Raw genomic sequence first — 10,600 nt, 5'->3', positions numbered from 1 at the left:
CTTTACAGGTAAAAGAAACATTAACCCTTAGTTATCTGTTTATGACAGACCCTGGCCTGGACACTTCCCCTGTACAGCTGTCACATGCTACTAGGTCGTCCACTGAACCTCATTCACTGCATCCTTCTAAAAGAAAATCTTCTCTTTCCTGAGCTGATGGGAAGAAATGGGCTCCCTCATCTTCCTCAATGCCAGAATGCCATCCCCTATTAGACCAATTGCCCCAACATCTTCCGAGAGGGCGCATAGCTCCAGGGACTGTCTGAGTATCTCCGGTGCCAGAGCTAGGTAAAGGTCTAAAGACCCTAACCAGGCAGACCTACAGCTATCAGCACCATCTCTTGGCACTGGATACTGAGACTTGAGACCTTCAAGAATGGTGCCAACCACCCAGCCAGACCAACTATAGGCACTATGGCACCGGCACGGACAGCTCTACCAGTGCTGACATCCATTTCAGCACCAAGCAAGTCCTCAGCACTGAGAAAGTCCTACACCCCAAGCGAGTCTTCAACTCCCTCTGCTGGCTGCTCAAGAGAATGCACCTCTCCCTCAGCATGGATACGTGTGCCGATGCTGATGATGCTCCTCCCTCCTCTCCAAGAGTTCAGCTACCCCAAAGACATATTTGTATCTGATATGCCTGAGTCACCACTACTCATACACGACCTCCTCCACTTCTGTCCTCCTCTCTGGAATCACACCATTTTCCTTTCCCCTTCTGGACATGGCACTGTCCTTCCCTAGCAATGCAGAGGTGGAGGAGTATTACGTTACACCCTCATACTTGACACTGGCACAAAAGTCATCCGCTACACAGTATCACTATCCACAATTCTAAATATCCAATTATGAGGCTCTCATGAAAAGGTACAATTATCTGAACTATTCTAAAATACAGACTTTCCTACCAAGATCTTCCTCAGGACAGAGAAAAGCAACTCCAGGCCCTCATGTCTGAAGGACACCTCTCGGCCTGTACAGTTTTACAAGGCTCTTTGGACTCTGTGGATACTGCTGCCCATTCCATCACAATTGCTGTAGTCATTAAAGGAGTGTCATGGCTGCACCTCTTTGGCCTTACTAAGGAGGTATAAACCACCATTGAGAACCTACTCTTTGAGGGTCCCAAATTATTTGTGGAGCATACAGATGAATCTCCACACTCCCTTAAGGACTCTCAAGCAACTATCTGCTCTCTCAGTATTTGCACACTAATGCCAAAGAGATGCCTGGGGAAATACCAACTTCCCTCATGACCCCGACCACCGCAATCCAGTGACACTACAATACTCAGCACTGTTGACAGAAGCCCCCTACCAAGCACAGATATATGACTCCTCAAGGGGCAACCTCTCATGCACATTTGACCAAACAACATTTTGAAGAGGTGGTTGAGGCCCCGAAAAGCCTCATCCTGTTCCAGTCACAACAACCATCTCTGACATTCCAGCAGTCTGGTGACAGTCCATCCCCTTTCTTTCCAGAATGGCAGCTAATTACCTTGGACAAGTGGGTCCTAGAAATCATCAAGGAAGGATACTCCATTCCCTTCCTCTCTCTCTCACCTCCCCTCTCTTTCTCAGTTTCCCTTCAGGGTCCCGTCTCACAAATCTGTACTATTAGAATATATAAATCACCTTCTGCAACTGGGGAATGGATAGTTCAGTGGTTTGAGCATTGGCCTGCTAAATCCAGGGTGGTGAGTTCAATCCTTGAGGGGACCACTTAAGCTTCTGGGGTAAAGATCAGTACTTGGTCCTGCTAGCGAAGGCGGGGGCTGGACTTGATGACCTTTCAAGGTCCCATCCAGTTCTAGTAGATAGGTATAGCTCTTCTTTTTATTATTATCCCAGCACAGAGGGAAGGGTTTGTATTCCCATTATTTATTTATCACAATACACCCTGCCTACATATGGTTCTTCTGATTCATCATGGGGATTGATCAGTCTCAATACAAAGTACTGCCCTTCGGAGTGTCGACAGCCCCTCATATGTGCTCTATGTCCTTGCGGTAGTGGCTGCCCACCTACGCAAAGAGGGCATTGTCATCTTTCCATACTTAGATGACTGTCTCTTCAAGGCCACATCCAAAACCGATGTCCTTTATGCCATCTAAATGACAATGGACCTTTTCTTGAGCTTCAGCCTTCGTGTAAAGCTAGAGAAATCTACACTAATAACCGTGCAACATGCGAGTTTATAGTGGATTTTGTATTCAAGGAGAGAATCTGCTCTCAAGTCTTATCCAGGACATGTTTCCAGCTTGTATGGGGAGATTCTGACAAACCAATAAAGTCCCTGAAACCACTGTGGCTTATTGCTCAAAGCAGCCTAGTCAGCAGTTTCAGCTTCACCAAGGCAGGAGGGGAGGAGGTTTTGGGAGCCACAGAAAGGGCAACTTGACCCTGCATCCTTCCTGATAAGAATTGTGTTGAAGTTGCTGATACATGCATTTTAGGAGAGCAGGATGTGCCCCAGGAATGTCTGTTGGGGCCTCAAGACTGCAAACTCTAGAAAAACCCACACCTGGTTAATCAATAAACAGAAGGAACCTCTTGCTTGACCATTGAAATGGCTTACTTAGTAAGTTTTCTTTAAGGAACATGTCATTCTATTACTAATGTATAAATAAGGGGGAAAAGTTTGAGGTAGTTGGACTCTTTTGGGACTTGTTTGGACTCTCCCTTGCGGTCCCCACCAGCAGACGGATTTGTCCACCGGAAGCCTGCCGCTGTGTCACTCAAGAGCCACACTCAACTTTGGTAATTATCAAGGGTTGGGGGTGTTTTACTAACCTGTTGTGGATGTGTGTAAGTGCTTGAGACTAAGTAAAGTTTAGCTTGAAGTGAAAACACTCTTGTGTTGTCCTGTTTGTGCCAGCCATCTATCGGTCAGACAGCCGTGTCTTCTCTGATTTATTTCCTGACACCACCTCGCACAGAGTAAAAGTTATCAAATGCTTTGGGTTGAAAGAACCCCGAGTAACAAGCTACTCGACCACATTGCAATGGTCATGTTTGTGGTGAAGTATGCACAGTTACATATGAGGCTTGGCTCCAGGCTTGGCTACATAAAGTCTATGTGCCTCACAGACATAGTCTTCCCAAGTTCCTATCCTGCTTATGAAGGTCAAGAACTCATCACTCTGGTGGACACAGTTCAAGAACATCTGTGTTGGGGTCCCTTTCCTTCAACCAATGCCATCCATGATTCTAATAACTGATGCCTCCTTAATCAGTTGGGGAGTGCACATTCACACTCATACAGTACAGGGCAGATGGTCCTTAACTGAATTTGCCCTACATATCAACCTCCTAGAGCTATGAGAAGTCCACAATGCCTGCCGATGCTTTCTCCCACTGATCGCACACTGCACTATCAGAATCATGATGGACAATATTGCCTGCATATTCTACATCATCAGACAAGGTAGAGCGAATTCCCATTCTCTATGTTTGGAGGCACTGAAATTATGGAACTGGTGTATCCAACACGGCATCACCATCTCAGCCACATACCTTCCTGGATCCAGAACACCATCATGGACTCATTAAGCAGGAGATTCTCCCACAATCATGAGTGGGAACTAGATACGTTAGCCCTTCAGCACATCTTCAACCACTGGAGATTCTCCACCACACATCTCTTTCCCACACCAGAAAATGGCCATTGCCCTCAGTTTTGCTCAAGAGCGGGCTTAGGACACAGATCAGATACATTCCTGATCACATGGGATGCACTGCTACGCTATGTCTTTCCTCCCTTCCCCCTTCTGTTCCAAGTACTCCACAAGATCCCAGAGGACTGAGCTTATGTCATCCTTATATCTCCACCATGGCCATGACAGATCTGGTATATTTACCTCATTCACATGATGGTATGCCTGCCAATCTCTCTCCATCTGACTCTGCAACTTCTTTCACAGGATGCATCCTCCATCCCAATCCATAGCTGCTCTACCTGAAATCAAGGCTCCTCCATGGTTCCAGGATTCAGAAATAACCTGTTTAGAAGCAGTTAAACAAGTACTCTTGAACAGCAGGCTTGATACGACTAGATGCACTTACCTCCACAATTGGACTACATTCCAATCCTGGTGTACCTCCAATCAGGTGAAGGTAACAAGCGCTCCATTATTACTCATCCTGGACTATATTTGACACTTTAAACAATTGGGGTTATCCAGAAGCTCCATTTGTGTGCATTTGGTAACCATCATGACTTTCCACTATGAGATAGATAGCCACTCTGTCCTCACTCACCCACTCATGAAACTATTCCTGAAGGACCTCCAAAATCTTTACCCTCACATATGGGATCCAACCCCAGCTTGGGACCCTGACCTTATCATATACTTTCTTACTAGACCTCCATTCGACTCAATGTCAACATGCTCCTAATGTCCATTTATCTATGAAAACAGTTTTTCTTGTCTCTATCACCTCTGCCCAGTGGGTTAATGAAATTGGAGCACGGTATGGCATACCCCCTGTGGACAATTTTTTTCATAAAGACAAGGTTACACTATGTCCAAATCCCAAATTTTTACCCAGGGTACCATCCTTTTTCCAGCTAAATCAACCTATTCACTTTCCCTGCTTCTTTCCACACTAACACAGCAACCAACAGGCGGCAATGTTGCACACCCTGGATATGAGACGAGCATTAGCTTTCTTCCTGGACAGAACTAAACCTTTCAGGAAATTGCCACACTTATTCCTCTCAACAGATGAAAGATTGAAAGGCACTGCCACTTCTAAGCAATGCCTTTCCAAGTAGATCTCACAGTGTATACATCTGTCCTATCAACTACACAATAAACAACCTCTTCCTGGAATTCAAGCACATTTCACTCGCTCTCTAGCCACCTCGATTGCCTTTCTCTACAATGTCCTGATTGCTGACATTTGCAAAGCAGCCACATGGACATCCGCAGACACTTGTAGCTGTCACTACACCATTACTCAGGATGTCACATCAGATACTCTGCTAGGACACGCTGTCCTATCATCTATAGCAAATGCTGCTCCGAAGCCCCAACCTTTCAATGAGGGGCACTGCTTTATCATCACCCACAGTGCAGCTCCCATAGGGACATCTTGAAGAAGAAGAAGAAGAGAAATGGTGAGGTTCTTTGAGATGTGTGTCTCTATGGGTGCTCCACTACCCATGCTCTTCCCCTTTGCTGCAGAGCTGAAAGATAAGCTCTGTGGCTGAGAGGGAACTGGGGAGAGGGGAGAGGGGGCAGTCAGACCACACAGCATTTTATATATGTCCCTCTCATGGCATGAGACCGGGAGCTGTGCATGTGTGGGCCGATGGGTCCTGCTGATGAAGATCCCAAATCCCAGGTGCAAAGGGTGCTGCTGGACCTGCAGTGGAGCACCCATAAAGACACATCCCGAAGAACCTCAGTTATTGCACAGGATGAGTAACCTTCTCTTTCAGTGTTTCACAAGCTGTTTTCTAAAAGAAATTCAGTTATTTATGTTTATAGGCCCAAAAGATGTAGAAAATGTCAGAGTCTACAACAAAGACCAGAAATGCTCAGGATGGGCAGATGGTCCAAAAACTGTCCAAAATGGTTCAAAGAGATAATCAAATACCAGCCCCCATACAAGTGATGCCATCACACAGAGACATCCTCCACAGTCAGCTTAGTCACCTGCTCCAATTCGATACCCAATAATCGGCTTGAGAAATACCACCCAACAATCAACCCCTAAAATACTCCCAAAACCACACACACACTACACAGTTAAGGAGATGTCGCCTCCCAAAACCCACTGCCCATAACCTAGTTCAAAAAGACCAAATGCTAGTCACTAAAAAACTTCAAAAATTGCCTGGAAGACCACCCCTAAACAGCACAAAGAAAAAGAGACTCCCACTGTTCCCTAAAAAAATTAAAAATAGAAACTCAATCAGTCCCCAAACACCAAACTCAAATCCAGCTCCATCCCTCCCCCTTCAAAATGCCCCTAATAGAAGAACATTCCTCAAGTTACTTAAAGGTTAAACATGAAAATAAAAAATCATCCAAAGAAGTTCCCCAAACCAGTGAAATAGCACAAAAAATGAGCTAAAGCAAGCCAAAAAGGTACCCAGAGTATGAGTACAATACCTAAGAGCTACCAAAAGTGTTTGAAAAGGTCCAAGAAGTGCCAGAAATGCCCCAAAAGGTTTAATTGTTTTATAAAAATATCAGGAAATGGTCCAAAATTATTTTTTGTTTTCAAATGGGGTAAAGTAAGCACCCAATAGCGCTCAAAGAGTCCAAACATAGCTCAATGGTAAAGAAAGTGTCAAACCCTGTCTAAAACGTATCATACAAATGTCAAAAACCCATATAAAGGTCCAAAAACTGCCCCCAAAGGCTTTGCCCTTTTACTTGCTGAATTGTTTAGACAAATAATTTTCAGGCTGTGAGTTGCTTGCCAGCTGTTCACTTCAGGCATGTCACTATTTGAATAGTTTCAGAGTAGCAGCTGCGGCATTGCTGGCACGTGATGGCATACATCACATTGGTAGATGTGTAGGTGAATGAGCCCCTGATGGTGTGGCTGATGTGATTAGGTCCTATGATGGTATCCCCTGAATAGATATGTGGACAGAGTTGGCATCGGGCTTCGTTGCAAGGATAGGTTCCTGGGTTAGTGTTTATGTTGTATGGTGTGCGGTTGCTGGTGAGTATTTGCTTCAGGTTGGGGGGCTGTCTGTAAGTGAGGACAGGTCTGTCTCCCAAGATCTGAGCCATCATGTGCCAGCAATGCCCCTCTGCCATGTACATTGGCCAAACGGGACAGTCTCTAAGCAAAAGAATAAACAGGCACAAATCTGACATCAGGAATCCTAACATTAAAAAAAAGGAAGGAGAACACTTCAACCTCTCTGATCACTCAGTGATAGACGTTAAGGTGGCAATTTTGCAACAGAAAAGCTTCAAAAACAGACTCCAACAAGAAGCTGCTGAACTTGAATTAATATGCAAACTACACTTGATCTTACTATTAACTTAGGTTTGAACAGAGACTGGGAATGGCTCCGTCATTACACTAATTGAATCTATTTCCCCATGTTAAAGTATTCTCACGCCTTCATAACAACTGTCCAAAATGGGCCATCTTGATTATCACTTCAAAAGTTTTTCTCCCCTGCTGACAATAACTTCTCTTAATTAATTAGCCTCTTACAGTTAGTATGGCTACTTCCACTTTTTCATGTTCTCTGTTTGTATAAATATCTTCTTACTGTGTGTTCCATTCTATGCATCCTATGAAGTGGGCTATAGCTCATGAAAGCTTATGCACAAATAAATTTGTTAGGGTATGGCTACACTGGCACTTTACAGTGCTGCAACTTTCGCGCTCAGGGGTGTGAAAAAACACCCCCCTGAGCGCTGCAAGATACAGTGCTGTAAAGCCTCAGTGTAATCAGGGCGGCAGCACTGGGAGCGCGGCTCCCAGCGCTGCACGCTACACTCGTAGAGGATGTGGTTTACGTGCAGCGCTGGGAGAGCTCTCTCCCAGCGCTGCCGCTCCGACCACACTCACACTTCAAAGCGCCGCCACGGCAGTGCTTTGAAATTTCAAGTGTAGCCATACCCTTAGTCTCTAAGGTGCCACAGGTACTCCTGTTCTTTTTATTAGAATGGTGGTGTTATTCACTACATCATTCAGTTATATTATTTCTCCGCCCTAATTAGATAATTTAAAATTTAGTAGGAAAAAATGATAAAACAGGAACAGCAAATATTACACTTCTAGTATAAATAATCATGAACACTAAAATGCTTAGAATTTTCATGATCATTTTCCTTAACATCTTTCTGTCCCATGTAATAATGTGCACTTGCAGTATATTATTCAGTCACTAGATGTCTCTGATAGCCACAGAATTCTAGATTGGGTCCTGTCACTGGTAGACAAGAGACAAAACTAGTATTTAAGCTAAGTGGAAGTCTGCTGTGTGTGTCCATAGTCTGTGGTAGTTTTCTTTAATAAATGGACTCTGTTTAGGATGGACTGAGATTCCATATTTCAGGACATTCCTCAAATGCACATGAACAACAAATTACATGATCAATAAATCATAATAAACTGAGCTAAGCACTTTTTTAAAGAACATTTTGCAAACTGTTTTTAAAATATTTGATTAGTATTATTCCTAATTCTTTTATGTTATTTTTTTCACCACTGAAAGATTGCCTTGAAACACCTTTCCGGATTTAGATCTTCATTAGTGCATCATCTACAAAAAGCAGTCTTTTCATGCTGATAAATGTATTATAGCAGAGCTGGCAGTACTGCTTATAAAGTTGCTTTACAATTTCCCTTATAAGACCCTGTTTGTTCAGTTGCTTGTAACCATGCTAAAATGTTAACTGTTTGGGCTGAAATTTTCATGCTGGGAATCTGTCTCAGGTTGATTTTATTTTTTTTTGAGACATTTCAACTAAAATCGTTCTGTTGGTTTTGAGACTGAGGTTAGAAAAAAATAAGTCATTTTACCCATGTTAAAAAAATCCTTACAATTGTTTAGTTGAGGAGTTCCCGCACCCCCACGCTATGAAGCAATGTCTTGAATTTGGTGCATCTGTGGGCAGGGTCAGGTGCCAGGAATATGCTTTTGGCCAGCTCTGTGAAAATTCACCCAATCTGGGCCAATTTATAAGCCACTGAGAAATTGCTGTTCACGCTCTGAATCTTGTCAGAATTTGGCAGCTAAATTCTCTGAAGATTCCATTTTTACCAAGCATGAGGAAATTTAAGGTTGAGGAATGCAAAGTAAGGCACATTGGAAAGAAAAAAATGAAACCACTCCTATGCCTTACGAAGTGCTAAACTACCTGTGTCAACCCAAGAAAGGGACTAGGGCATCACTGTAGATAGCTCAATGAAAACCTCTACTCAATGTACAGCTCCAGTCAAAAAAACAAACAAGATGTTACAATGCATAAGAAATGGAATGAAAGATATTATTAGAATGTCTTTATATAAACCAGTGGTGCTGCCTCATCTGGAAACTGTGTGCAACACTGATCACCCTGTCTCCAAAAAAATAGTGCAGAACTGGAGCGAGTTCAGAGAAAAGTGACACACACTGGGAAAAAACTCTTCTGATGAGAGATTGAAAATACTGAGTGTTCACCTTAGAAAGGAAATGAATAAGAGGGGACATACTAAAATATATATAAACTAATGAATGGTCTAGAGACATTAGGCAGGGAACAGCTGTTCTCCTGGTGTCATAACACAAGAACAGTGGGAATTTCAGTGAAAGTAAAAGGTGGGAAATTCAAAACAAATAAAAAAGGAAATACTTTCTCACATGTATGGTTAAATGGTGGAACTCCTTGCTACAGGAAGTCATTGTGGCCAAGAATTGAGCAAGAGTTAAAAAGAGATTGAATATTTATATGGATATTAAGAATCTGTGGAGTTGTTATAATTAAAATGTCAATGAATGTTTGGAAGAGATTTTAAACCCCATGCCTCAGGGTTTAAAATAATGTCTAATTATCAGTGACCAGGATGAGCCTATGTGGGGCAGACAGATTATCCCACATCTGATACTGAAGGGGTGGTACACCTGTCTTTGAATCTTCTGGTTCTAGCAACTCTCAGAGACAGGTTATTGGACTAGATGGACCTTGGGCATTAATGTTCATGCTCCATCCCTTCACGGCTCTGACGTGTGACTGGACGATGCCTGTTTCATCTTCACAGAACAAGTGAATACATTCCATCTCAGTGGCTGATGTATATAACTGATGTTTCTGAGTGCTGGGGGCCTCTGGCTGTTGGAAGTGAGAGCAGGGGGACTATCTTTTTTGTGCTTTCAATGGACCCCCTGCTGGTATTCAGGCAGCGAGGAGGTAAAGGAGGCACCTGTCTGACTGGAAAGCAGATGAGGAGAGTAGGTTGCAAGACCCAGAGGGTAGTGAGGAGAGAAGAGGGAGGCAGAACAGGAGCCAGGGTTTTGAGGAGAAGCAGATGTACAGGGAATGGAAGCTAGTGGGAAGTGGCTGATGCATACAAACAGTATGGGATGGAGGAAGGGACTCTGGGCATATACAGGAGCTGAGGGAAGGAGGTCCTTGGGGATAAAAGGCAGCAATGTGCTCATGTAATTATAGACTGTATCATTATGCATATGTACAAGGGAACCAAACTGAAGCTGCACAGGCAAACTTAATTCTGTCATTTCCTAAACTGAGTGCTTGACTTTGCAAAAAGAAGTTATTCACCTTTTGCAGTAACAATAGTTCTTCAAGATGTGTGTCCCTACGAGTGCTCCACAACCCGCCCTCCTCCCTTCTACATTTCAGAGTTCTTGTCAATGACTCTGTAGTAAAGAAGGAACTAAGGGCCAGGAGGCCTTGCCCATGCATGCTGGCTAGCCTCATGGCATGGCCCAAGGAGGCATAGCACATGTGTGGCCTAAAGGCCACTGCTACCAAAGTTCTGAGTTCAGTAGCGCAAGGATGAAAGCCAGAAGGGGCAGAAGCTCCCTAAAAGTGTGTGCGTGTGTGTGTGTGTGCGCATTAGAACCTGAGCTGTGGCCCTGTCCTCTCCCGCAACCCCCTGCTCCTTCT

This window comes from Chelonoidis abingdonii, chromosome 1 (assembly GCF_003597395.2).
Source record: "Chelonoidis abingdonii isolate Lonesome George chromosome 1, CheloAbing_2.0, whole genome shotgun sequence".
NCBI classification, from domain to species: domain Eukaryota; kingdom Metazoa; phylum Chordata; order Testudines; family Testudinidae; genus Chelonoidis; species Chelonoidis abingdonii.
The sequence above is the reverse complement of the archived record's forward strand: the minus strand, read 5'-3'. Positions refer to the sequence as shown.